This window comes from Tenrec ecaudatus, chromosome 2 (assembly GCF_050624435.1).
Source record: "Tenrec ecaudatus isolate mTenEca1 chromosome 2, mTenEca1.hap1, whole genome shotgun sequence".
NCBI classification, from domain to species: domain Eukaryota; kingdom Metazoa; phylum Chordata; class Mammalia; order Afrosoricida; family Tenrecidae; genus Tenrec; species Tenrec ecaudatus.
The window spans coordinates 149148615-149175827 of NC_134531.1; the positions used below are offsets into that span (position 1 = coordinate 149148615).

Consider the following 27213-nt stretch of genomic DNA (forward strand, 5'->3'; position numbering starts at 1 on the left):
AACTGTCAACAGCCTGTGTAAAGCACCCACTATGTGCTATGTGCCCCATCAGATATGTGATTCCATGGAAACTGGCAGTGGGCCTCCACTCATGGCATTCACCATTCAAAGCACGGCGATCAGCAGAGTGAGAGTAGGGATATGTGAACTAAAGAGCAATCCAGCAGAGATCTGAATCTAAGCGAGTGAAGGGGAGTTTAGCTTTCGTTTTCTTTTTAAAATCCAGAACATTTATTGTACACCAGCACGAAATCCTTAAGATTTCACCCCATCCTCTAATCTCACCGAATGACGTAACAGCTGCCCAAACGTTTAGGAATTGTTCCTTCCCAGAATCCATGCCTGAATCTGTGGTACACAGTGCTTAGGTATCTCCTTCAACCCCTACGGGTGCTAACTCAACTCTTAGGCTTGACCCGAGTGCCCGGAAATGTCAATGAACTTGGACAAAAGTCACAAACCCTCTGGGGTAGAAAACTAGGGCAAACGCAGCAGGCTTTGGGAGGGGTAAAAATCCCTCGGGGATTTTTCCTAATAACCAAAGCAAAAGGACGCTTGAAGGAATTCATTTCACCACAGCTTGGAAATACGCTGTTGCAGCAGGCACCCCCAGAGGATCCTGATCCAGGCGGTCGGCAGCTCACACCTTGAGAAATATTGTTAACTGTCATCAAGTTGGCTTCTACCTCAAGGTGATCCCGAGTTCAATGGATCGAGCTACTACCCAGTGACATGCCTTCCTCGGGATGTGAATCGGACTATGTTGTGATCTCTAGAGGTTTCCTTGCATGATTTCCAGAAGTACATGGACAGACCTCTCTTTCCCCTTTATCTGAGTCTACATGCGGGCGTCCACGGACAGGGCGGAGGTGTCTGTGTTTGAGGTGCATTGGCTATGTGAGGCACAAGATCCACCACCGAAGCACCACTGCCCCCTTGAGAAACACAACCTGGCTTGGGAGAGGAGACAAACTAACCCCCTAGCTAGGTCTCGTGGAGAGCGATGCTAGAGCCGCGGTGCTCAGCCTTCCTCATGCCGCGACCCTTTCATGCTGTTCCTCATGTGGTGGGGACCCCCCCCCCCCAACCATGACATTACTTTCGTTGCTACTTCCTAACTGTCATTTTGCTGCTATTATGAATCTGGTGACTCCTGTGAAAGGGTCGTTCCACCCCCAACACAGGTGAGAACCGCTGGCCTAAAGTCAGGGCGAAAGGTGATATGCTATTTTATTTGGGAGGTGGATGATGATGAGGGGGGAGGGGAGATGGCGAGAGAAACACTGAAAGGTGCAATTGGCTGCAATCATTTTTGTGTGCCTTGGCTGTCATTTTGAACTCAGCACTAAAGAGCTGTAACAGGTCGCGGAGCAGGGTGGGGGTGGGGCTACTGCAGGAATTTGCAGGGAGGCATCACATCTTGGTGTAGTTAGAGGGATAAAGGAGTCTCTTGCTCTCTTGATGCCCTGCCTTGCCTTGCCTTTGGCTTGCCCTTGATAAAATGCACCCCTATCATGCAACACTGTGTCATCTGTCCCCTTGGTGGCCCCTCAGGAAGCCAGATCTCACATCCCTGGGAGCAGAGGGACAAGGGGGGTGGGGGCCTGACCTAGAGAGGAAGAAGGGAGGAAGTGGTTGAAGGCCTGTGAGAAGGTGCATAAAAAGTTAATTAAGAATAGATTAGAAATTCAGCTGGGCAAGGGAGATTTCCAGATCCCACACTGAATTACAGTTTTGAAAATGGACGTTAAAAGGGAGTGTTGCTAGGGACATGAACTAAAGAGAGTTTTGTTACCAATGGTAACCAGATGGGAAAACTGAGAGTGTGCGTCTACGGTGAATACACAGGATTAGTGGGTTAATCGATGCACTGCCAACTGAAAGGCGGGCAGTTCAAATCCCCACCACCACTCACTGGGAGAAAAGTGAGGTGGTGTGTCCCCATGAAGATTTACAATCTTGGACATCCTAGGGAGCAATTCTCCATCCTCCGGGATCACTATGAATCAGAAATGACCCAATGAGTTATGTCATAGTGCTGGTGGAGCAGTAGTTCAGATTCTTTAAGGTTAGCTCAACCTGCTAACCAAAAGGACGACAGTTTGAATCCCCCAGCCGCTCCCCAGGCGAAACAAGAGGCAGCCTACTTCTGTAAAGAGTCATTCTCTCAGAAATGCCACAGGGCACTTCTACCCTGCTCTGTGAGTTGGTATGCGTTAGGACCCACTTTGTGGTTGGTATCGAAGGTAGAGCAGGGATGGCACAAGCTCTGGGTGCCACTTGATGAGGGCAGGAGGGGTGCCAGTGAACAGTTTCTATTTGCTGTCACAGCCCATCGCCCGCTGTAAGAGAGCTCTTAGCACTTGGAAACCAATGGCCTTAGGTGCTAATTTCTGTATATTTGTCACTGAGTCTTTAAACATTTCTCTATTTGTATTTCTTGCCACAGAATAGCTTCCAGTAAAAGAATGCTGATTATCAAATGATACGTGTGAGTAGTTGCAGACTTTTGCAAAAGGGAGACTGTGTAGAATCAGGGTAGTACTTGTTTATTTTATATACGGAATTAACTTTCCACCTTCCCAGCCCGAAGTTCTAAGAAAAGGTTTTGCTTGGCCTGGAGAGCAAATAAGTTTGTAAATCTCATCCCAAATCCCTCTGCTTTTTCTCTGAGGACCTGTAAGTCCTAAGACACTCTAAAAGGAATATAAAAGTGATCATTGTAATTCTTAAGGGCTGCCAACTGCAAACTGGGTCCCAGAGAGTAATACCCTTGTTTAATGTTGACATGAAGCTTTCCATCTGTGACTTACCAGAACTGGGCTGACATTATATGCTGGCAACTGGCACTCATATGTCATAGAATTAAAGGGGATGGAGTCGCAGGAAGTTTAAATAACTGGTCATGTCATATAAGGAATCAGCCACAAAGAGGTGATTAAGCTCTTCTTCTACTGCCATCTTGAATCATTTCCAAATATTTTAGGTGACTGTGAGGTCTGATTCTAGGAAGCAATGTCCCTCCACAGTCATAAAGATGTTGACGACACAGTTGTGAGTTGATTTTAAAAGTGTGTGTGTGTGTGTGTGTGTGTGTGTGCTGGGGGCAACAATGGCAGCATTTTTGTTTGTTAATAAAAATCTGATCATTTTAAAACCTACTTTATATTTTGTGGATGAGAATTTACACAGAAGAACGTAGGCAGCTCGGCCAAAAGGATTGCTACAAAGTCCTAGAAAGATTTCGTAACTGAAACATCAAACCGTGATGCTATTGCTTCCTGACCTTGCCTCTGTCCAGGTCTACACACTCCTGGAGGTGGCATTTCTACCGGGCTAATCCCCACCCCCCAGGGAGCACTGGGGGCCTAGTGGTCGGCTGCTCACTCTAAGTTAGCGGCAATTCAAACCAACCAGTTGAACTGGGAGAAGAACGAGGCTTTCTACGCCCTCAAACAGAGTCTCAGAAGCTCAAAGCAGGCACTTCTACCTTGGCCTGTAGGGTCGCTATGAGTCAACATGAATCGATGGCAAGGAGTTCAGTTGGTTTTTTTGTTTATTTTAAAAAGCATTTTATTAGGGGCTCATACAACTCTTATCACAATCCAATCATATACATACATCAATTGTATAAAGCACATCTGTACATTCTTTGCCCTAATCATTTTCTTTTTTTGTTTTTGAGTTCAGTTGGTTTATGGGAATTCTTCCCCTCCAAATTCTGTGCACTTTGATCTACGAAGGGGTACCAAAAAACAAAACAAACCCCCAAAACAGACTTTTTTGAAAGCTATGTATTTAAGTTTGTATGTTTTAACAAACAAGCTTATCACCTTCAATGTTCTCTCCATTATACTTAATACATTTGTCAAATCTGCGATTCCATTGGAAATATTTTTCAAACTCATCTGTTTCGATGGCTGGTGGCACCTTGCTTATTTTTTTTTCTTCATCTCTTCTACTTTGTCAAATTGCTGTCCTTTCATGTCCCTCTTCATTCATGGATACAAAAAGAAGTCACAGGGAGCAAGGTCAGGTGAGAACAGTGTGTAGGGCAAGAGAGGTGTGTTAGTCTGGGTAGACTAGAGAAATAAATTCATAAACACGCATATGTATATAAGGGAGGGGTTTATATACAAGAAGAATTAATTGAGCATTGAAAAAACATCCCAACGTAGTCCAGTTCAAGCCCATAAGTCTGACATTAGCCCATATATCTGATACGAAACACATGCAATGAAGCCAAATGCAGGATGATCACAAGCCAGTGGGTACAAAGTCTTTGGGTCCATTGGCATTGTAAACATCTCAGCTGGCAGGGGTCTCTCTGTTGCTTCTCCGGCTTCTGAGGACTGGTTGCATCCGTGTGGCTTGTCTTCTGCAATGTCTCCCAGGGAGTAACAGAGAGAGAAAGGTGTCTTCCACCTCCAAGGAGGAAATACTGGATTTCCCAGAATTCTCAGGAGAAGGCCATGCCCACACAGAAGTCTCATTGGCTATCTCCAGATTGACAGCCTAGACTCCACCCCTACACTCTTAATCCTTAAATTGACACCAGATTAGGTGACTACCACAAGAGTCATGCTGTTTTTTTCTAAAAAAATGGGCACACCAACATTCCCTCAATACAAGAGCACCTTGCTTAGCTAAACTGTCATTTCTCGATACCCACCTTCCCGACATGATTGCTGAAGACATGTGTGCATAAGCAAACGTGGTGAAGACATGATGGTGCCTGGCTATCAAAAGATACAGTGTCTGGGGTCTTAAAGGCTTGAAGACAAATAAGTGGCCATCTAGTTCAGAAGTAACAGCCCACAGAAAAGCACACAAGCCTGTGTGAACACGAGGTGTTGAAGGGATCAGTTAGCAGACACCAAAGAACAAAAAACATCATTGTGTGATCACCTTCCCCACATGAACACTGAAGACGAATGTGTGCATAAGTAAGTGTGGTGAAGAAGGCTGATGGTGCCCAGCTATCGAGAGATATAGCGTCTGGGGACTTAAAGGCTTGAAAGTAAACAAGCGGCCCTCTAGCCCAGAAGCAACAAAGCCCACATGGAAGCAGCACACCAACATGTGTGATCATGAAGGGCCGAGGGGACCAGGTTTCAAGCAACAAAGGCGGGGGCAAAAATCATATCATCCTGAATGAGGGGAGCGTATGATGGGGACCCAATTCCCATCTGTAGACAACTAGACATCCCTTGCAGAGGGGTAGTGGGGAGGAGATGAGTCACTCAGGGTTCAGTGTAGCAATAATGAAACTCACAACCTTCCTCTAGTTCTTAAACGTTTCCACCCCCCAACTATCATGATCCCAATTCCACCTTGCAAACATGGTTAGACCAGAGGATGCACAGTGGTACAGATGGGATCTGGAAACACAGGGAATCTAGGACAGATGAACCCCTCAGGACCAAGGGTGAGAGTAGCGATACCGGAAGGGAAGGGGGTGTAGAAACGGGGAACTGATCACAAGGGTCTACATATAACCTCCTCTCTGGGGGATGGGCAACAGAAAGGTGGGTGAAGGGAGATGCCGGGCTGTGTAAGATAAGATAAAATAATAATTTATAAATCATTAAGGGTTCATGAGGAAGTGGGGAGTGGGGCAGGAGGGGTAGGGAAAAAAGTAAAATGAGGAGCTGATTCCAGGAACCCAAGCGGAAAGCGAACTTTGAGAATGTTGAGGGCAACAAATGTATAAGTGTGCTTTACACAATTGATGTATGTATGGGTTGTAATTAGAGTTGTATGAGCTCCAATAAAATGATTTAAAAAAGAAAGAAAATCAATTGGAAAAAAATAGGCATTCCAGGGATGGATTGATAATTACGAGTTATGTAAAATTCAATGTTAATAACCCAGGGGCTGGCTGGTATTGCCAAGATTTCTATGAAATATGTCAAATTCACTTTATAATTTAATATAAATAAAAGCCACAACCCACAATTGGGAGTTCTTAAAGAAAAATACACACAAAAAAACGGGCTCACCAAGATGGCAAAAGCAGTTCCCTGTCTGCCACAGATCAGGCCTTTTTTGCCACACACTGTTAGGCAAATCTTTTTAGAACCTCTAAGTAGAAAGCTTGATGAACAGTCTGACCTGGTGGAACGAATTCTAAATACACTACGAGTCAGTATTTGCGTCCATTCAGGAAGCTGACGGAAGTCCAGAACAAGGTCGTCAGTCGACATTTCACCTGCGCTGGGTGTATTCCTTTTTTTTTTCTTTCGTTTTCACAAACCTTGTATTGTGAATTGGATAAATGTTTGCAGAGATAAGTGTCCTGTTTTAGAAACACGCATTTTGTTTGGAAATGTAAGTTTTATATTTAATTTTTGTCATCAAAACTTCTAATACTACTTTAAAACACCTGAACCAACACCATAAATCAAACTCACTACAATTGAGTCAGTTCTGACTCATAGGTGACCCTGAAGGACAGGGTAGAACTAAAACTGTAGCTTTTATTTTATTTTTTACTTTTTGAGTTAACTTTTAATTTTTTTAATCATTTTATTGGGGGTTTGTACAGTTCTTATCACAATCCATCCATCCATTGTGTCAATCACTTTAGTACATTTGAGTACAAATAATTTTCAAAATATTTTCTTTCTGCTTGAGCCCTTGGTATCAGCTCCTCTTTTTACCTTCCCTCCTCACTTCCTACCTTCATGTCCCCTTAATTAATTATTATTATTTTCATATCTTATGCCCACTGCTGTCTCCCTTCCCCCATGGTTTCTTCATCCCTCTTCTTGCCAACTCCCCCTCCCCTCCTGGTGTCACTATTCCCATTTCTGTTCCTGAGGGGTTTATCTGACTTGGATTCCATGTGTCCTGAGCTCTTTTCTGTACCTGTGTACGTGCTCTGACCTAGCCTGCAATGAAAGGCAGGACTGGGGTCATGATAGTCGGGGGTGAGGAAGCCTCAAGGAACCAGAGGAATATATGTGTTTCATTGATGCTATATTTCACCCTGGTTGATTTATCCCTTCCTTGTGACCCTTCTGTAAGGGATGTTGCACTGTCTACAGATGGGCTTTGGGTCTCTGCTCCAAGCCCCCTCAATGTTTGTTTGCTTTGGGGCTTCTGATGCCTGTTACCTGATACCATCGACAACTGCTGATCACACACAGGCTGGTGTGCTTTCTCCATGTGGGCTTTGTTGCTTCTCTGCTAGATGGCCACTTGTTTCACTTCAAGCCTTTAAGACCCCAGATGCTATATCTTTTGATAGCCAGGTACCATCAGCTTTCTGCACCACATTTGGTTGTGCACCCATTGTCTTCCACGATCATGCAGACCTCCCCTATTTCTTAGAGTCCCCAATCCAGAGTTGACACCAGATTAAAATCCTAGGTTTTTAAAGTTCATTCAAGGACCTTTAGAACTTGTCTTTCCTCCTTTCCTTTTTACCTGCCATCCATATTCCCTCCCTCCCAGCGGTGAACCATTCTAAAGCCTGTAGCATCATGGTGATGCAAATGATGACGTGATCACCTACTAGCCAAAAGGTTGATGGCTGGAACCCACCCAGCTGCTCTCAGGGAGGAAGACCAGGCTATCTGCTTCTGTGATGATTGAAACCTAGAAAACCTGATGGGACACTTCAGCTCCATCATCTTGAATCGCTCTGAATGAAAAATGCACTTGATGACACTCAACACCAACCTCACAGAACTTTCAGTCTGGGAGGAAAGACAGATCATACTGTCCAAGAGGAGGGGAAGTCTGTGGAGGAAATAAACCAGATAATGAGCTGGACAAGGACTGGTGGAGGTAACCTGGGATGGAAAATCAAGACATGCCAGACAGGCTCTCTTGCTCTTTATTTCCGAGCAAACAGCAGACACAGGAATACATGCTTGAGCCAGCTGAGAGGAGAAGGTCAGACGGGGTAGTTGCATTTGATCAGTCTGTAAAGGTTGGCACAGCACAGGCCACAGGAAGGCTTGACTCACAGCTCCATGATTGGCCTTAACCTATTACTCAAAGCACACAGCAAGCATGGCAGCAATGATCTGTAGCAGGAGCACTCTGGGCCAGACATCGGCCCCGTGACTCCCCTCATTTCATTCATTCTCACAACAATGCCAACGATATTCTCCTCTCATTGCCACGCACACTTCACCGCCAGGGACATTCAGGTTCTGGGAGGTCCCAGTGCCTCAGGTGACACAGCAGATGTGCCGTGGGACAGGGATTCTCAGAGGTAGGGACTGTTACCAGCCCTATTTTCAAGACTCTTTCTTCTTGAACTCGTTGACATCAGGTCCTCTTTATCCCTTCCCTTCCTTACCCTCCTACCCCCAGGAACCCTTATTATTACATATTACCATGATTATTATTATTGCCATATCTTACAGCATCCACTGTGTCCATTCACCTGTAATCTGTTATGCGTCCCCCTTGAGTTGGTTATACAGTCATCATTACTATCAATTCCCCCTTCCCCTCTTCCCCTTCTGTCTTCCTGTACCCTCAGGGAATCATTACTTTTGTTATTATTTCTGACGGATTTATCTAATGGATTTAATCCATCACATGCTTTTAATTATACAAATGAACATATGAAGGTCTAACAAGATTAATGAGGTAAAACTAAGACCATAATAATGGGAGAAAATATTTCAGAACTAGAGGATAGTTGTTTCATCAATGTCCGACTGCACCCTGGAAATATCATCCCTTATTTGTGGCCCTTATGTAAGGCACTGTCCATTAGCTTACAAGTGGGTTTTGGATCTCTACTTTGTCTGCACTCCTTAATGCCAAGTTGATTGCATATTTTTGAACTTCTTTATACCTATGCCTGTCAACACCTCATGATCACATATGCTGATGTGTTTTTTCCATGTGGACTTTGTTGCTTCCCTGCTAGATGGCCACTTGTTTAACTTCAAGCCTTGAAGACTCCAGACTATATCATGGGTCCTCAAACTTTTTAAACAGGGGGCCAGTTCACTGTCCCTCAGACCCGTTGGAGGGCTGGACTGCAGTTTAAAAAAAAAGCAAAACTATGAACAAATTCCTATGTACACTGCACATACCATATTTTGAAGTAAAAAACAACATGGGGAAAAAACACCTGCAGGCCGGATAAATGTCCTCAGTGGGCTAGATCTGGCCCATGGGCCGTAGTTTGAGGACCCCCTGCTCTATATCTTTTAATCGCTGGGCACTATCAGCTTTCTTCACCACATTTGCTTATGCACCCATTTTGTCTTCAGCGATCACATCGGGAAGGTGAGTATCATGTATTGCCAGATTATTAGAATAAACTGTTCTTGTCTTGAGGTAAGATTTTAGTAGAGGCCCAAAGTCCATCTGCTTTCTTATTGTATTTATATAAATTTATAGACACTAAACCAATGTTTATTTATTTACATATAAACATACTTATATTTTTGTTTCCTCCTGACCAGGCTACTTTGATGTGTGCCCCTCTGTAGGAAAAAGAAAGGCATCAGAAAGGGATGAACAGGCTGCTTTGGAGTTCAGGCCTCTTGCAGCTCTCAGTCCATTGGCTCTTGGACATGACGCCCAGGGCTTCAAAGACGCTGTGGCACGTGCGTTCTCTGCAGTCACGACTCTGACCGAGCCAGGCAGTTGTGGCTGGCTGTTTTCACTTCCTGTGTTTTGATCTTATTTCTATCAAATAGAATGATTTTAGCTGAAAATTGACAAAAGGTCTAATTGAAGGCATGTTAAGCAAACATGAAATTTATTGGCTTATGTAACTGAAAAGCTACAAGTGAATTCATCCAGCCCCTTAAATGTGATCCCCATGTACTGATTTCTCTGTAGGTCTGCTTTGTGTCTATTTTCAACCCCGTTTTTCCATTGCGCGGCAGGTTAAGTGCCACAGTGTCAGACTGCCCACTATTCAACCCCCAAGTTGGATGCAGGGTGTGGCTCCTCACATGTGAATGAGCTTGCACACATCCTGGGAGTCATCTGATTATACTCATTTGGATCTAAATGCCCATCCTTGCAGCCAACACTGTGGCCAGAGGGCTAACAATTTGCTGACTGGGTCCCATGCTTCTATTCTGGTGTCTGAGCTATGGCCTGCCGGAGTCTTATCTATGTACTGGAGAGCATGGGAGGGTGGTTTAGTTCTGCTATCAAAGAAATTACAGGGTCACTGAGTCGGAATCGAATTGATGACAGTGAGTTCATTTGTAGAACAGAAATGCCACACGGGATGAATGGCTTTAGTTTAGGAGGCTAGAAGTCCGAACTGTGATTTTTGGGGAAGGCTTACGCTCCCTATTGACTCTGGGTAATGTCCTTGGCTTCTTTCACCATCTGTGGGCTCAGTGTACTTGGAGGTCCACAAGTGTCTTCGCATTACTCCTCACAGGACTCAGCACAGGGACCCTGGATCTAAAAGATGTGCTCCACCCCCATGTCTTCTTTCTTGGTGGTAGCGTGTCACTTGAACTCTGCTTGCTTCTCCTTTGCTTTCTTCTCAGATGAAAAGTGATGTAGGCCACAGCCCAATGGAACTCCCCTTAGAGCCAATCAGGCCTGTGTCTGGAGTCAGAGGTATTGCAGCCAATCCTGATTGGTTGACACATATTTGGGGGGCAGGGGTGGGCTCATTTCAATCTATGACAAAGAGCACAACCAAAAGACAGGGGAATGGATTTGGGGGTTGATAAAAGTCACGCCTGGACACGCTTGTCGCAGTGAAGCTCTACCGGTTAAGGCGGAACTTCCAGACTAAGCTATGCTAGCAAGAGAGGCCTAGACAAGCACTTGTGGGAAATCAGCCAACAAAAGCTCTTTGGGACACAGCGGTTCCATCTGTAACTGACCACGGGCACGATGCAGGACAGAGCGGCATCTTGGTTCACTGTGCACGAGGTCATGAGTTGGCGACCAACTTGAGGTCATCAAATGGTGCCTACATCCCAGGCAGAGGCCCGAGGTTTAGATTTAAAAACAAGAATGATTACAAAGCAAGGACAATAACAAGCAGTAAGAAGGGCCCGAAGAAAGCCCATTTCAGAGAGGGCAGGACATGTCCAGGTTGGCAGCTCACTGCCCATTTCGGATGCCCTTCGTTTCGGAGGCTGACTCAGGGCTTTGGGGTAACTCTGGTCCATGGTTACTCTCAGGAGATTACAGGGGGAAATGCGCCACATCCTGTTGCGGATTGCTCTCTGAGCCCTCCCCTCCCACACAGGCCATATGCTCATTCGAAGAGTCAGCATCCAGCCAGAAAAGCCCTTTGTGTTTTCTTGGCAAAATGGGGGCCCAGTAATTAAAGTCCATATGCAAAGCTGCTACCCCCAGCCCACCCGAGGTCTTTTAATTAGTATGTAATTGGTCAGAGAGGTACTATCAAATCGCTCCCAGTCTGGCCGGCTGGAAATGCAGTGATTGAAAAGTCCCAGACCAGAGAGGGATAATAAACCGCTTTAGGTTCCATCTGTTTGAATGATTTGTTTAAGGTATACGTTTCTGTGCTGTTACTATTTTTAACAGTTCTGCTTATAACACTGCTTCAAACATAGTAACAACCACCGGCCTATTCACTGGAGGTAGGAGTGTGAGCAAATGAATTAGGAAAGGGTTTAGCAAATCCACGTTTATCTCTTCAAAGAAGCCCATAAAATGCGGTGGGAGTGGGAGGCCAAGAGGTGAGTGGAGCATATTTGAGGGTCTGGCCAGGCAACCCCGGGGTGAGGACTTTCACGAGGTCAGCTCTCTGTGAAGTCAGCCCGTTAGCAATGAGTGGCCTTTGAAGTGAATAGCACCCATGCCCTTGAACATTGCCCCAAACGCACCGCCCGAGAGAGCCACTCGCAGTGTGCGGAAGGGCTTTGATGCAGCCCGTTCATCGTTTATTGATTCCTTCTCTCGTTACTTATGCTTTTGGTGTCGCACATCAGGAGAGTCGCCAAAGTGTGTGGGCCAAGGGATGTGAAAAGATAATGGAATTCCCCCTGGGCTTTTTGAAGCCCACTAGTCTAAGACCAAATGGAATTTGCTCTGACATGTCATTTCTGACTCATGGCAACTCCAGGTGCTACAGATAAGAACCGGAGTTTCCATGGAGTTCCCGGACTATCATGTTTATGGAGGCAGAAAATCACGCCTCTCTTCTGCAGTGCCGTGGGTTGTTTCAAACTGACGACCTTTTGGGTAGTAATTGAGTGTAAATCATTTGTCCCCCATGGGCCTGAGGAAGGACTCTGAATTCATCTTTGACGCCAAGGGCCATGAGCTGGAGAGAAGAAAAGAGATCAAGAAGCTGGCAGGGGATGGTCTCATGGCCTTCGGAACGCTAAGTCCCACTCCAGTGAAGCTGGCGCGGTGATAATCACAGCGAGAACACATCACTCAAGTTGTTGTCATTCAGGGCCACCGTCAGGTCCAACTCAGAGCAATCCTGTGGACACAGAATGAAACGCTGCCTGGTCACGCAACATCCTCACAATTGCGTCTGTAATTGAGCCCACGGTTGCTGCCACTGTATCGGTCCATCTTGTCCAAGATCTTTTTTGCTGACTCTCTATGAAGTTTGGTGTCCTTTGTATCTCTGGATAACTCTCTGTCGTGTGAAGCCGGGTAGACTAGAGAAGCAAATTCATAGAGACTCATATGTGAATAAGAATGAGGTTTATATATAAGAGCAGTTGTTTATATACAAGAGCAGTTGAATATTGAGAAAACATCCCAGCCCAGTCCAGATCAAGTCCATAAGTCCGATATTAGCCCATATGCCTGATACCCATCTATAAAATCCTCTTCAGATTCACGAAACACATGCAATGACGCCGGATGTAGAAGATCACAGGCCAGTGGGTTGGAAGTCATCTGGATCCAGTGGCAGTGCAAGCATCTCAGGCCTGGTGCGGGGACTCTACATGGCTTTTCTGGCTCTAGAGGTCTGGTTTCATCAGGGTAGGTCCATGTGGCTTCTCCAGCTCCCAGGGCGTAGCGCCATTTATCTTGTCAGTAGAACGTCTCTCAGGGAGTGAGCCTTGTTAGTAGAGACTCTCCAAGGGAGTGAGCAGAGACACAGAGAGTCTTCCACCTCCAAGAAGGAATATAGGATGTCCAAGAATTCTCAGGAGAAGGCCATGCCCACACAGAGTCATTGGTTCTATCTTGATTGACAGGGCCAGGCTCCACCCCTTCACTCATAGTCCTCTCAAATTGACACCAGGTTATGTAACTACCACAGATGTGAAACAAAATCTTGCCATCTTCATTTCTAAGGAATGTCCTGGTGATGCTTCTTCCAAAACAGGTTTGTTTATTCTACTGGCAAGTCCACAATACTTTCCGTGTCCGTCACCAACACCCTAATTCAAATGCATCGTTTTTTCAGGGTCTTTCATATTCATTGTTGAACTTTCACATATGAATTTGCTCTTTAACGCTTAAAGTGGTTTGTGCAGCAGATTTGCTCAATGTAATACTTTGATTGATTTCTTCCTTGAACATTCAGTGTAGATCCAAGTAAAATCAAACCCCTGACTTTGATATTTTCTTTGTTTATTATGATGTTTTTTGGTCTAGTTCTGAGGATTTCTGCTTCCTTTACGTTGTGATGTAATCCTAACTGAAGGCTTCTGTTCTTTGGTGTTCATCAGCGAGTCCTCTTCAGTTTCAGCAGGCAAACCTGTATCACTTGTACATATTGCCGGCTGTATGTAAGCTGTTTTCCAGTTCTGAAGCCAGCTTCCCTGGTACACAGTCCAGCTTCCTGAATTTGCTCAGCATGCAAATTGAAAAATATGGTGAAAGGCTACAACCTGATGCACACCTTTCCTGATTTTAAACCCTTCAGCTTCCCCGTGGATGTTTGAATGACCACCTCTTGGTGTATGAGCACCATTGGGTGTTCTGCAATTCTCATTTTGTCAATATTACCTATAGCTTGTGATGATCCACAAGGTCCAATGCCTTTGCATAGTCTATAAAACGCAAGTTAAGGTCTTTCTGATATTTTTTGCTTTCAACCCAAATCCATCTGACATCAACAATGATATCCCTTGCTCTATGTCCTCTTCTGAATCCAGTTAAATTTCCGGAAGCTCCTTGTCACTCACTGTACTGCTGCAACCTTTTCTGCATTATTGTCAGCACAATTTTACATGCATGTGATATTAATGATAACCAGCTCACTAACTTACTGCCATCAAGTCAATGCCAACTCACAGCAACCCTATAGGACAGGGTAGAACTGCCCCAGTGGGTTTCTGAGACTCTTTATAGGAATAGAAAGCTTCGTCTTTCCTCTGCACAGCAGCTGGTGGTTTTGAACTGCTGACCTGTGGGTAGCAGCTCAATGCATACCTACCATGCTGCCAGGACTCCTTGATAAACAAAAACGCCTCACTGCCATCAAGTCAGTTCTGACTGTGGCGGCCCCGTAGGGCAGGGTAAACTGCCCCGTGGGTTTCTGAGACTGCAGCTTGCTGCAGGAGCAGGAAGCGTCATCAGTTCCACAATCGGCTGAATCACCTTTTTTTTTTTTTTCTTAATGGGTGCAAATATGGATTACTTTGAGCTTTTTTGGCCCAGTTGCTGTCTTCTGAATTTCTTGGCACAGACTAGAGAGTGCTTCCTGTGCTGCATCCGTTTTTGAAAGCTTCCCGTTGGTATTCTGCTCTCAGTGCAGCTTGAACTTCTTCCTTGGATACCATCAGTTCTCGAGCACACCCTGCTCTTGAAGTGGTTGGATGTTGCGTCACTGAACCCAAAAGAACTGTTTCTACTCATCCTTCCTCTTTGTTTCCAGCTTTCACATTCCAGTTACCAGGCATTTTCTGTGCATCTTGATTTTGATCAATTTCAGACTGAAGAAATTATGCACCAACCACTAAAGCCAACTTCTTCATCATTGACTTTAGTGGTTGATGCATACCTTTGAATAATAGTTTTGTTCACTGGAATTCCATGTAAACATATAGATGTTATCCTATCACAGACAGCTTTGTACATTGTGTTAGGTCACGTTGACTAGAGAAACAAACTCAGAGACACTCATATATGTATAAGAGAGAGCTTTATATTAAAGAGTAATTGTATATTAAGTCCACAAGTCTGGTATTAGCCCAGAAGTCCAATACTAGTGTATAGAGTCCTCTTCAGACTCATGTAGCCACTCGCAATGAGGCCAGTTGCAGAAAGATCACAGGCTGGTGGGCAAAAAGTCTTGTGGATCCAATGGTGGTAGAAGCATCTTCAGGGCTCTGGCTTCCATCAGTGTGGCTCCATGTGGCTAATCAAGAGAAATGTGAAGCCAAGAGTGTCTGGCCTACTTCCAGGGAGAAAGAGGAAGTTCCCAGAATCCTTATGAGAGGGCCACGCCCACAAGGAGGCATCATCAGGCTGTGACCGGCTTGACAGGGCAGACTCCACGCCTTCGTTGACATGAGATTATGTACTACTACATAATGTAACTACTACATACATTTCCAGCCTAGTTAACAATGGGATTGTTGGATTAAGAATGACCAATTCAAATCAGTTTCAGCTCATAAATGCATAAGATATCGATCTTTGTGTGTCCCATTTTTGATGGCATCTAATTTTACTAGGGTTATACTTCATACATGCCATGTTCCAATTATTCGTGAGTCTTTGCAACTGATTCTTCTACTTTGAGTTGTGCCCCACCAGCAAATGAAACTCCCCAAAGCTTTGCTTCCCCTATGTGACTAAGATTGACTCTGCTTTGAGTAGAACCCCCGCCCCCCTGGTCATATTTTGCGTGCCTTTTAACCGGAGGGGCCCATCTTCAGGTACTACTATCAGACAGTGTTCTGTCTGTTTATAGGGGTTTCCATGTCTAACTGATTCTTCAGAAGGAGAAACCCTATTTATCCTTCCTAGTCTGTTCTTCATCTGGAAGCCCTTCTGAAACCTGTTTCTCATGGGTGACTCCAACGGGGTCTTTGAAATCCTACGTAGTTCATCTTCCAGTGTCCCAGCAGCACACATGCCACCATAGCAGTGGGAATCATTACAGTCATGGTAGCAGCAGCAACACTACCCTCCTCCTCGCCCACACCGTTGTGATCCTGATGGCAGCCAGCCCGGACAGTGCTCCCGCGATGCCTAGCACTCTGTTCCATGCTCCTGTGCATCCTCTCCTCTGCTCTTCACCACCTTCCACGTGGTTATTACCCCTGCTCCCGTGCCTTATAGTTGAGTTAGCATAGGCTCTGGTGACGTGACTGATGTGTCTACTGTACCCTAGCTAACCAGGAGGTTGCAGAGCCAGGGTTTGAAATCTGACTCCAGAGCTAGGGCTCTTAACCATGATGCCTTCTGCCCATAGCCAAGCATCACTGCGGACTTTGACTTTGCTAGAGGGACATACTATGGAAGAGGGGAGACAGATAACTGAACCTCAGCTAGGTGTTTTTGCTCATTTAGCCTCTTGAGTAAAACTTATCATTTAAAATTGAGAAACAATGTGACTAGGTCATAAGGGTCTAGAGGAGGACAAATCTGATGTCCTTCTCAGCTCCTGTAACTTCCTGTCCCCCATTTCTAGTCCTCCTCCTCCTCCGAGTGTGGAACTAAGAAGAGACGTTTTGATATTCCCACAGGATTGCAGTACCAAGGAGGGAGGGCGTGGCGGAGGTCTCAAGAGTGAGAGAACGAATATGAATGCATGAATACATACGTACAAGGGGTGGGGATATATGCAAGGCATTCATGGCCAGTAGACCTTGAGCAAAAGCTTCCTGACTCTGTTCATGTGGCCAGATCTTCAAGAATCCCAGCATCCTTCCTTCCAAGGGTCTTCTCTCCTCTGCTGTCCTTGTATTCCCCACTGCCAGCAAGGGGCCTACTTGCCCATTTGCTCTCCCTCTCTGATGGCTGAGAAAGGATTTGGGCAGAGGCCTGCACTCACTGAGTTCACTCTCCAACTAGGACTTGCACCTAGAAGCCAGATTTCTGACTACCCTTTCTTGGCAGCTCCTGTAGCATTCCCTTCCCCATTTCTGTTTTTTTATCCTAATTCTTCTCCATCATGCTTTTCCTCATTCCATGCATTGTGAACATATAAGTTCTTCCTGTCTCCTTTAATCTAAAATTCATTCACCCAGCCTGTTCCATTTATTGAACCAGCATTCTATCCAGAGCTCCCAGGCAAGTGCTTATATTGAACACCATGTTCAATACAAGTCAAAGGAGAATCTGGAGTCAGTGTTATTTGTCTGGCACTTAAATTTTGGCCTCTGGGAGGGAGTTCCCCTGGCAAAATAATTGTATGAGGGGGCTTCAAAAAAGTTCATGAAAAAAATTGAATTGTAAGGTAATGGAATATTTCAGTGAACTTTATGAAGCCCCCTCATATTTGAGGTGTGGGCTGTGTTATTGCTAGATACCGTTGAGTTGACTCTGACTGCACCACAGGGCAATGTAGTTGGCTGTAGCATCATCTTCATAGGCTGTGACTTAAGAGACTAGTTAATTAGCTCAATGTGAGAACTGTGTGTAGTATCTTGCTTTTTTAAACCTCTGAAACAAAGATTGGCTTAAACATTTTTTGTAATGTCCCAGATCAAAATGAAGGGCCTCGCCTGATAGTGCCACTCACTGCATGCTGCTCGGCTTACAATCCAGGGACAATGCCGGCCTGCAGGGATTCAAAGTGGGCTTCTTCGTGGCTTGTCTGCACCTGCCGAAGACTTGGTGCACCTATTAAAACTACAAGGCAGCTGTTAGCCACCAATTGCCACCGAGTTATAGGTTAAATTCTGAATTGGTTTAAATGGTATCATGTGTCCGCCAAGGCAGAGAGCAAGGTGGGGGGCACGTGTCTGGCAAGTGGAGAAAAGCCTTCTTATTAACAACAGTAATAAAAGCGTATTCTGAGGGATTAAAAAACCTTGAATCTGGAGTTTGGGATGCTTGGAGGTTCAGTGTTAGATTTGGCTTCCATTTCTTCCCAATGCACCTCAAGTGCAGCCACCATCTGTTGGTCCATGGAAGCTTTCCCAGTGCAGTGCCATTGAAGGTCTTTCGGCAGAGCTTCCATGCTCAGACAGGCTAGGAAGACGTGCCCCAAGATCTACTTCTGAAATACCAGCCAAGGAGAGCTCTGTGGGTCACAATGAGATGGTCACATTGGGGATGGAGTTGACATGAGTTGGGGGCCAACCTGATGACCATGTGACCATTTGTCAGCTTGAAAATGGGAAAAATGACACCCATTTTATAAAAGGGAAAGGATAGAATTCAGTAATTGTGAGTTCACAGTATCCTTGATATCACACACACAGAGTCACGTGGCGACCCACGGTAGAATGATAACGGCAATAACATTCAATAGGAAGGAGAATCTTGTCTCTGTACCACACCTGCTGAATCAGGGCGCAGTGTCATTGAGGGAGAGGTTACGTGTGCAGCTCTGCAGTCACAGAGACCTGGAGTCAAGCCCTGACTCTGATGTGCTCACAGCTCTGAGACCTTGGATAACCTTGTGGAGCCATGGTGGACTCACTGGCTCTGTGGGGACATTGGCGCACAACTGCCCCATTGAATTGTGAGAAGTAATTGCCACACTGTGACTCAGCGTGGGGCTCCCAGGCTCAGGAAACATCATTCCCATGTTTCCTTCTTAGTTAGTCACCCTGATCTCTCAATTAACACTGTCCCCTCCTGTATCACTACTGTTCATTTTAACCTAAGTTTCTTTCCTGTCTACCTGGATCCCCCATGCTTCCTACAAGCATACTGCAAACTTCAGCCACAGCCAGCATCTTGCCCCATTTCTAACCCCTCTGCTTGCTGCTCTGTCATTGTTTTTTCAATATTTTGTCCAAACCAACATTGTAATACTTAAATGTATTTAAAGGAGATATCCTATCACTATTATAAGTGACGGGAAGCCCAATGACACAGTGATTAAGGAGCTGGGCGGTAAACCAAAAGGTCAGTAGTTTGAACCCACCAGCTACTCCACAGGAGAAAGATGAGGCCATCTACTTCCATAAAGGTCTACTGCCCCGGAAGTCCTTTAGGAAGGTTTGTATTCTGTCCTGTAGGATTGTGTAAGTTGGAATCCTACCCAACCCAGACCAAACCCACTTCCATCAAGTGCAGTCCGACTCACAGGGACCCTAGATACCATTTCTAAGACTGTAAAGATTTCTAGGAGCAGACAGCTTTATTTTTCAACCATGGAGTTTGAACCTCTGACCTTGAGGTGAGCATTTAGAAACCTAATCCACAGTTCTACCAGGGCTCCTTTTAAGTGGAAATCTATATTGATACTAAAATGCCGTTCCACGATTCACTTAAAACCTTCATATTTATCAGACAGATAGATATGAGGGGGTACCCCCCAAAACTGATTTTGTTTTTTATGTGAGGGAGGTAGTGTATTTGGTGTTCATTCCACCAGGTCAGACGGTTAATCAAGCTTTCTATTTAGAGCAGTGGTTCTCAACCTGTGGGCGTGACCCCTTTGGGGGTCAAATGAACCTTTCACAGGGGTCACCCGATTCATAACAGTTGCAAAATTACAGTTTTGAAGTAGCAACGAAAATAATTTTAAGAAGGTTGATAACCACTGATTTAGAGGTTCTGAAAAGAGCATAACTGTGCAACAAAAAAGGCCTGATTTGCGGCACAAGGGGGACTGGTTTTGCCACCATGATGATGCACCAGCTCATGTAGCCATCTCAGTGTGCCAGTTTTTGCCAAAAACAGCATGCCTGTCTTGCCCATGTGCCTGACCTTACTCTGTGTGACTTTTTGTTTCCATGAATGAAAAGGGACGTGAAAGGGCAACAGTGATTTGATAACGTATAAGAGGTGAATAAAAAATGAGGGAGGTGCTGTCAGCCATCCAAACAGATGAGTTTGAAAAATGTTTCCAAGAATGGAATTTCAGATTTGACAAATGTATTCAGTGTAATGGAGAGTATTTTGAAGGTGACAAGGTTGTTTTGTAAAAAAAAAAATTCAAGCACATAGGTTTGAAAACAAATTCCCATTTGGGGTTGGGGGGGTCCCCTCATATTATACTTGGGGAAATACAACCTTTGCTGCTTCAAGTTTGGCCCCTGTATCAGCAGCATCACCCTGCCTTGAGGGCTTGGTAGAAATGTTGACTGTCAGGCCCACCCCAGACCCCCCGAGTCAGGACCTGCATTTTAAGAAGATCCCCAGCGATGCGTATCTACTTCTCAGCCCAACTGTGTGTGTACTTTTTATTTTATTGAGTGGAAGCTCACATAAACACTTTTGAGAAACAACGGTCCAGGAAGTCTTTAAAATGCCTTTTGCTCTGAAAATTACTGCCAAATGTTGCTACCTCTCCATCTTTCCTAAGATCCAATTCCACTCCCAACTTAGATATTCTGCTCCCAACCCAAGCTCTGCCTCCACCCCATTCCGCTGCCCTCTCCTGTCAGTGTCTCTCCTCACGTTCTCTTCCTGCCAGCTCATCCTTGCCAGGTTACTGCCCGCCCTCAGGGCCACTTTTAAAGATCAGGTGCCACAGTACCATCACCGTCAGGGATTCTCTATCACCTGGCACCTGGGACACCAAGCGTCGGGCTGTCTTTGATGGCTGTATCCAGTGAGTGACCAATCTTGAACTCTCACTGACATATACCCCGAGCCATAGATAAAACAGACCTCTGGTCAGTGTTTTCCTCAAAGCTTTCCCGCATCTTGCCTTGTCTCTGCATTTCCATTTCCGATATGCTCCACCTCCCCCTTTCTCACCTCCACTTCTCCTAAATCTTCCCAGCCCAAAGATCCCTGCTTCCCGCAGCCGCCCAGGATTCCCCAAGCTCATTGCGCCTCTCACAGTACTTTGATGGTTTCTGTCTTTATCATATTTCTATTTGTACCGCGTTGGCTCTTCAAATGTATATTGCAGTTACTCCCCTCGGTGTTCATTGTACATTTAATCTTCTTTGACTCAGGTTTCTATTCTAAGCTCTCCATCTGCTTGTGGATACACCATCCCGTCTCCCACTCCACATCCCCCCACCCCCAACCTTTTCTCTATGGCGCATATAAGATCTACAGGATTGGTGCCTAGGTGTCTGGTGGATGGTGTATCTTCTCCTCGGACGTCATCTGTCCAGTGGGCATCTGCTGGCATGCATATTATGCCAGCCAGCCCTTGTTCACAGAAACCTATAGGTGCTTGCTCTTTTCTCCCTGCTTTCTCTTTCCAAGAACTCTTTAGGCCCAGTGACACTCTTTACTGGGCCAAGGGGACCAGTCCCGGCTGCCCTGCGTTGTTCTGCCTAGTGCCTGCCCGTCTGCAGTGTCACATGACCCTGCTTCGCTGAGCTCTTGAAGCTCCTCCAGGGCATGGGATGTGTGCCACCACCAACTCCCTCAGAGATGGGCCATCCTGTTTGCAGGGCAGGGTGAGGAACTCTTTAGCACTTTTTGGAACTGGAATCATGGGGTTATTTTTCTTCTTAAAAGTGTTCATTACCCGAGTTTGGTTATTCCCAACAGAGTGTAGACTTTGACACACGGAGGAAAAAGGTCTCCTTGCTTTCTCATTCCTTCCCTGAGGCAGCAAACACAGACTGGCCAAGCTGACTGAGCAGGGCAGGAGCATGTATACCAACAACAACAAAGCCTGGAGAAAAAGTCTTCCTTACTATTATAATAGAGCATCGCCCTGCTACGTGATTTGTAAACTGCTTAAGGGCGAGGGACTGCTGCATTCATCTTAATATAACTTGGGTAGAGAAGGCACAAGACATACATTGGTAAGGCAGGAGTATAGTTGACGGATCCCTCTTCGGATTCTATATCATTCGCATCTTATTTGTGGTTTTCCATTTCATTGACATTCACGTCTCTCTATAGGATGTTAAGATCTGAACAGAAGGAAATCAGTGTAGTCACGGGATGGACTGGGTAGTCAACACAATGAGTGAGAGCAATGATGTTGGACACACTCGCTGATTCCTTCAACCACTTAGAGAAGACGTTCTGCGCTCACAGCCCGTTGTAGGAGGTACTGGGAGGTAGCTGGGGTGAGCTGGACGATGCACCGGCACAGGAATGGGGGACAGATAATGAACACCTGCTCTGATAAACAGGGCGGCTGCAGATGTAGCCCAGTGCTAAGGCGAACACGTACACACGGCAATGGAAGCTTACACGGGAAAGAAGGTATGCAGTGCAGTGAGTGTGCACTGCAGAGATCTGGTCCGATCTGAGGGTTGGGAAAGGTGCAACTACCGCACTATAGTGCCGCTCTAGCGGAGATACCATGTGTGGTGGCTTTGCCGAGCAGAAATGTGTTTTCTCACCGCTGAGGAGGCTCAAGGTCAGAATTCTCCCAAGTCGGCTCCAGGCGAAGGCTGTCTGCTCTGGGAGAAGGGCCGGGTGATGGTGTGGCATTTGTCGTTCGTTGTTCACCTGCTTCATCTATTTTATTTTTTTGTTTTGGTGTCTCAAAGGAGATGGACTTAAAACACAGCCTACGTTAATATTTCCTCAGTAGTATAATAAAACAAAGAGCCCCACTCCCTCCAACCCCATTCCAGAGTGGGATTAGGACCTCAGGTAGGGTGGTTAAGATGAACAATATACACTGGGGGGCAGGGGGAGGCGGATGAAACACACACACTTCAGTACATCACAGAAGGACTTACTGAAAGAAAGGTGACTATGCTGATAACTGGAAGTAGGAGTAGGAGCAACAGGTCAATTAAGTGGTGAGAGATGAGCACTTGTTTCTGACAGATGCAAATCATTTTCAATAGCCCTGGAGCAGGATGCAGTATCGGAAAGAGACAGGCAGGGGCAAAGTCACCCTTTCACCTCTCACCCACTGGGCAAGTATTTGTTGACTCTTCATGATGTCACTGCCATCCAGTCGGTTCCAACGCTTGCTGACCCCATACTCTGATAGGACTGCCTTTGTGAGTTTCCAGAACTAGAACTCTTTATGAAAGTAGAAAGCCTCGTCTTTCTCCATCAGGGTGGCTGGTGGTTTTGAACTGCTGACCTTTTGATTGGCAAACCAACTCATAACCACTACACTACTAGGGATCCGTATGCATTACATATTGTCAACCCATTATTTATGCTTTCTAAATTCAGGTGAGATATACTCAGGGTTGTACTTTGACTCTCATGGATTTGTTTAACTTTCTTCAGCTTCAACTTGATCTTGCATGTAACCAGTTGATGGTCTGTTCTGGAATCAGCCTGGTCATCTTATTCTGGCTGATGATGATTGAGCTTTACCATCATCTCTTTTCACAGATGTTATCAACTGATGTGTATATGTACACACACACATATATATAATCTTTTCGAATCATTTTATTGGGGGCTAATACAACCCTTATCACAATCCATACATCCATCCTTCGTGTCAAGCACATTTGTACATTTGTTCTTCTCTTTTTAAAAATGTTAATTAAAAAATCATTTTATTAGGGACTCAAACAACTCTTATCACAATCCATACATACATCAATTGTGTAAAGCACATTTGTGCATTCATTGCCCTCATCATTCTCAAAACATTTGCTCTCCACCTAAGCCCCTGGCATCAGATCCTCATTTTGTCCCCTCCCTCCCCGGTGCCCCCTCCCTCACGAACCCTTGATAATTTATAAATTATTATTTTGTCATGTCTTGCCCTGTCCGATGTCTCCCTTCACCCATTTTTCTCTTGTCCATGCCCCAGGGAGGAGGTTACATGTAGATCCTTGGAATCGGTTCCCTCTTTCCTACCCACCCTCCCTTCACCCTTCCAATATCGCCACTCACACCACTGGTCCTGAAGGGATCATCCGCCCTGGATTCCCTGTGTTTCCAGTTCCTATCTGTACCAGTGTACATCCTCTGGTCTAGCCAGACTTGCAAGGTAGAATTGGGATCATTATAGAGGGGGGTGGGGGTGGGGATGAAAGCATTTAAGAAGTAGAGGAAAGTTGTATGTTTTATTGTTGCTACATCACACCCTGAGTGGCTCGTCTCCTCCATGACACTTTTCTGCAAGGGGATGTCCAGTGGCCTACAAATGGACTTTGGGTCTCCACTCTCCACTCTTCACCTCATTCACTATGGTAAGATTTTTTTGTTCTGATGATGACTGATACCTGATCCCTTCAACACCTCGTGATCACACAGGCTGGTATGCTTCTTCCATGTGGGCTTTGTTGCTTCTCAGCTAGATGGCCACTTGTTTATCTTCAAGCCTTTAAGATCCCAGACACTATATCTTTTGATAGCCGGGTACCATCAGCTTTCTTCACCACATTTGCTTATTCACTTGCTTTGTCTTCAGCGGTTGTGTCGGGAAGATGAGCATCATAGAATGTCAATTTAATAGAAGAAAGTATTCTTGCATTGAGGGAATACTTGAGTGGAGGCCCAATGTACTTCTGCTACCTTAATACTAAACCTATAAATATATGCACATAGATCTATTTCTGCATCCTCATATGTAAATATATTTGCATATATGCATGTCTTTATCTAGACCTCTATAAATGCCCTTTACCTCCCAGCTTTTCCTCTATTTCCTTTGACTTTCCTCCTGTCCCACTATCATGCTCAGTCTCCACCAGGGTTTCAGCAATTCCTCTTGGGTACCTTACCCTTGATCATGCCCTACCAGGCTTCTCACACCCTCCTCACCACCAATTTCAATCACTTGTTGTTCCCTTGTCCCTAGGTTTGTTAACACCACTACCATTCCACACATACCCCCCTCTCCCTTGTCCCCCCCGGAACTGTTGGTCCCATTGTTTTCTCCTCCAGATTGTTCATCCAGCCTATCTTATTTAGACTGACCTGCATTTGTACATTTGTTGCCATCATCATTCTCAAAACATTTGCCTTCTACTTGACCCCTTGGTATCAGCTCCTCATTTCCCCCCTCTCTCCCCGGCTCCCCTCCCTCACAAACCCTTTGATAATTTATAAATTATTATTATTTTGCCACGTCTTACACTGTCCACTGTCCCCTTTCACCCACTTTTCTGTTCATCCCCCAGGGAGGGAGTTATATGTAGATCCTTGTGATCAGTTTCCCCCTTTCTACCCCACCTTTCCCTTACCCTCCTGGTATGGCTATTCTCATTATTGTCCTGGATTCCCGGTGTTTCTAGCTCTTATCCGTACCAGTGTACATCTTCTGGTCTAGCCAGATTTGTAAGGTAGAATTGGGATCATGATAGTGGGGTGGGGGTGGGGTGGGAGGAAGCATTAAAGAACTAGAGGAAAGTTGCATGTTTCATCATTGCTACACTGCACCCTGACTGACGCATCTCCTCCCCGCAACCCTTCTGTAAGGGTATGTCTAGTTGCTACAGATGGGCTTTGAGTCATCACTCCACACTCCCCCTCATTCACAATAATATGACTTTTTTGTTCTTTGATGCCTGATACCTGATCTTATTAACACCTTATGATCATATAGGCTGGTGTGCTTCTTCCATCTGGGCTTTGTTGCTTCTCAGCTAGATGGCCGCTTGTTTACCTTTAAGCCTTTAAGACCCCAGATGCTATATCTTTTGATAGCTTGGCACCATCAGCTTTCTTCACTTCATTTGCTTATACACCCACTTTGTCTTCAGCGATCGTGTCGGGAAGGTGAGCACCATGGAATACCAGTTTAATAGAACAAAGTGTTCTTGCATTGAGGGAGTATTTGTATAGAGATGGCTGTATTTTATATCTGGTAAGGCCCACATGAATAGTCACCACTTATGTTGTTGAATAAAGGTATTTCCAATGAATAAGTTGCTAATCTTGTAAAATTCTACCATGTGAATACCAGTTTCATTTCCAAAACCAATGCTCTATTTTCCAACAACTAACCCACTCTTCATTTGTAATTTTTGCATCCCAATGACCACTATCAAAGCATCTTGATAGCTGTTTGGTCAATTATAGATGGCAGAATTTGGTAAAAATCTTTAATTCCTTATCTGGGACGTTAGTAGTTGGTAAATCAATATGAGATATTGATTATATGAATTCATCTTCCTTAGAAGTATCTTCATCTTACCCAACCACTGACAGGATAGATTTTTTAATATTCTCTTTTGGTGATGAATACATTTTCATTCCTCTTCCATTTGTCATTCCTGTCACTGCAAGCCATATGGTTGTCTGATTCCAAATGGCCAATACCAATCTATTTCAGTTCACGAGGGCTTAGGTTATTGATCTTTACGTATTATATTTTGATTTTCATGATTTCCAGTGTTTGCTTCTTGCTTGGTACATTCCATGATCCCCTTAGTCATAGATGCCTGCATCTGTTTCCTCTCATTTCGAGTTGTGCCACATCAGCAAATGAAGGTCCCGGCGTTACTCCGTCCACGTCATTAGAGTCGGTGGACTTTGAGGGGGGGTCTCTTCTCCAGGTTTATTTTAAATGCCTTCCAAAGGCAGGGGTCATCTTTCGGCACCGTAACAAATAATGGCCCTCTGCCATTCGTGAGATTGTCACTGGCCAATTGTTTCCCCGAAGTCGATCACTGAGTACTCCTTCCAAATCTACCTTAGTCCGCAAGCTCTGCCGCAACTTGAAGTGCTCATGGCACATGCTTCAGCATCGCAGCAACTGGTCAGCAACTGCAGTAGGACAGATTGACCGACGAATGGTGGCCGTAACAAACACACAGCAACTTTGCAGAGGCTTAGTTATATAAGTTTATTTCTCGTTAAGGTAAAGTCTAAAGTACATGCACTTTATGGGTGGTTTTCCTTTAAGCAGTGATCCATCTGCCTTCTGGATTTCTTTCCTCTTGTGAAAAAAAAAATATTTCAAGATGTAGCTTCCAGGCCATGCAGAAGAAATGACAGCAGAGACAGTTCTGTGTTGGAGGTCTTTATGTGTCAGATCTGAAAACAGCATTTATCTCCCTGCTTTACTCATATTCCACCAGGTGGAACTCAATCACATGGCCACACCTACTGAAAAGCCACACCTACTGAATGAGCCCAGTCAGAAGAGAGGACATCATTTTAGTGAATAATGAATCCGTCTGTCACCATTTGCAGTATAATTGACCTGGCTTCTTAGGTATGTGGGCCCTACCCACCCTCCCTCACCCACGTGTTTGTGTCTATTTTTTTGAAGACCGAAGCTGGAAAAGTATTTAAATTTTTGCACATACATATATTACTTATTAAATAACGGTACCCCTAAATGGATTCATTTTACTTTCTTTCATTAAGCTTTTGATGTTAACA

General features: G+C 45.0%; 1 long non-coding RNA gene across 2 annotated transcripts in view; it reads left to right on the top strand.

The window, feature by feature from the left end:
• LOC142439414 (uncharacterized) overlaps window positions 1-27166 on the top strand; it is a 182265-nt gene extending 155099 nt beyond the window's left edge. For both annotated transcript variants that reach the window (XR_012782852.1, XR_012782853.1), the window contains one exon: window positions 26907-27166. This is a non-coding gene — a long non-coding RNA (uncharacterized LOC142439414). The remainder of the gene's footprint in view (window positions 1-26906) is intronic.
• The last annotated feature ends 47 nt before the right edge of the window (window positions 27167-27213 follow it).